The sequence below is a fragment of the Saimiri boliviensis genome, chromosome 2 (assembly GCF_048565385.1).
Source record: "Saimiri boliviensis isolate mSaiBol1 chromosome 2, mSaiBol1.pri, whole genome shotgun sequence".
NCBI classification, from domain to species: Eukaryota; Metazoa; Chordata; class Mammalia; order Primates; family Cebidae; genus Saimiri; species Saimiri boliviensis.
The window spans coordinates 194,657,780-194,660,307 of NC_133450.1; the positions used below are offsets into that span (position 1 = coordinate 194,657,780).

Below are 2,528 nucleotides of genomic sequence, written 5' to 3' on the forward strand. Positions count from 1 at the left end.
CTAGACATTGTATACAACCCTAATTTAATTTTTAAAATAGAGAAATTAATATTAATAAAATATATTACCTAATATATAGCCCTTGTTTAAATTTCATCATTTGTCTCACTAATATGCTTTTTAGCAGAAGAAAAAAACTTTAGTTCAATATCAAATCCAGAATTATGTTTTGCATTTATTTGTCTCTTTAATCTCCTTTAATCTGGAACTGTTTCTTGGTCTTTTTATTAGTTTCCTACTTCAGCTATAAAAATTATCAAAACTTTAGTGTCTTAAAAACATGGACATTTATTATCTTAGAGCTTTGAATGTCAGAAGTTCAAAATCAGTCCCAGTAATCCAAAGTCATGGTATCAGCATAGCTGGTCCCTTCCTGAGGCTCTGAGGAGAGAATCCATTTTCTTGTCTTTATTAGTTTTTAGGGCTCTCACATATTATTGGTTCATTGAGCCACTTCCTTGCATTACTGTAACCCCTTAATTGCATCACCACATCTGTGACTACTAACTCTGACTCTCCTGCCTCCTTCTTATAAGGACACTTGTGACTATAATGGGCCTATCCATATAATCCAGATAATCTCTGCATGTCAAGATACTTAATTTAATGACATTTGCAAGGGCTTTTTAAAACGATGTATGGTGACATATTCACAGGCAATAGATATCTTTGGGGAGCATTAGTCAGCCCACCACAGTGCACATGATACAATATGTTTTTGAAAGTCATTGTGAGTCCTTTTGTAAAGAAGATAGATGGAAATGAAGGCAGAAAAGCAGGGAAAAGAAGATAATGAGTGGGAAATTAAAAGAAGCTCAGGAAAAGGAGGAGACAAGAAGATAACCTATTAGTTTGCATTTCTGGTTTGGCAAACTGCTGAAGATCAAGATCCCCTTCTTGTTAGGAGTAAGGAAGAAAGCAATATGCCTTTTTCTGAACCTATTTTTAAAGTACTTAAATTTTAAGAAAAAGTTGTTGTCTGACATCTGTGCTGGGGGACTGTCACAAGAAAAAGTGATTTATGATTTCTAAATTTTATCCCAGTGTATAGACTATACATTACAAAGAATATACACAGTTATACACCTATGGAATTATTTTTCTGCAAGTAGATACATTTCACCACTTCACAACGCATTGTACAAAAAGTGGATGATTTGCTTTATGTGAAATAGAAGTTGGAGCTTAAAAAGAAAGTCGGCCGGGCGCGGTGGCTCAAGCCTGTAATCCCAGCACTTTGGGAGGCCGAGGCGGGTGGATCACAAGGTCAAGAGATCGAGACCAACCTGGTCAACATGGTGAAACCCCGTCTCTACTAAAAATACAAAAAAATTAGCTGGGCATGGTGGCGCGTGCCTATAATCCCAGCTACTTGGGAGGCTGAGGCAGGAGAATTGCTTGAACCCACGAGGCGGAGGTTGCGGTGAGCCGAGATCGCACCATTGCACTCCAGCCTGGGTAACAGGAGTGAAACTCCGTCTCAAAAAAAAAAGAGAAAGTCAACCTTTTCTCTCTCCAGGATATCCAGCGTGAAGCGACACTACCATTCTTCCCTTTTGCACATACACATCTGACATTCTCCTGGGCCCACAGAACGCGGTTTGATTCTTCTTTGCATTCCCCAATCTGTGCTATAACTGTTACCATAATGATGCTGTAGCCACAACAGAAAAACGTACCCTTAGAATTAGTAATGATTCAGAATATGAGCTGAGCTGAATCTGATGGCTAAACAATGTGGTACCACGGGAACTGAAATCCATTGACCAGCAGGAATAAGAGCCACATGAAAAGAGGAAGGCGATCTTTCAGATTTCCAGACTCCAGTTTGAGCATCAAGTTGGATAATAGATTTTTTCCCCCGAGTTTCAGTTCTTTATTAATCAGTGTAATCTCCAGTAGATTGCATCAACATGATTTCATGCATTTAGAGGAGAAATATTTCCTGATTAAGTAGAAAATGGTGCAGATGGCTTCTGGAAGACCTTCATTCTAAAGCAGCTTTATAGTGAAACATTTTATTTAGAAATCTGGACCTTCTTTCTCCAGTATGCTGTAATCCACATTCACTGAGTAGAACTTGTATTGATCATTGGGACCCAGTTTGTTCCAGGGCTCTGTGTTGTTCTTGCTGTCCCAACTAACATCTAGATTGAATAACACCAAACACAAGAGATACAGTGCTGCTCTCTTACCTCCAGCTCCAATAACTATGAAAACGGGTATCAAGCTCGGATGTGTGTTGGCCTGACTGATGATCTGGCAGAGCATGTTTGTGGCAGAGGCCTTCGATTAGAAAGGAGAGAAACAGTTTAGTCATCAGGCCCTGGGCTAGGTAGTATCTGCCAGCTAATAACTTTTAAGATTACATAAAACACCCAAACAGATAAAACAAGGTTTTCCTTTCTGTATCCTCTCATTGCCGAATGTCCAGCTTAGAGTTGCCCTCTTTCAAAAATGCCAGACACATCTCAGGGTAGGTCATTTCCTGTGGTCCCCTATGTGGGTAAAATCCTTGGCTTTTCAAG

At 39.3% G+C, this 2,528-nt stretch overlaps 1 pseudogene; it reads right to left on the reverse strand.

Moving 5' to 3' along the window:
* Positions 1–1,927: 1,927 nt before the first annotated feature.
* On the reverse strand, positions 1,928–2,271 carry LOC120366393 (cytochrome c oxidase subunit NDUFA4 pseudogene; annotated as a pseudogene).
* Between the last annotated feature and the right edge of the window lie 257 nt (positions 2,272–2,528).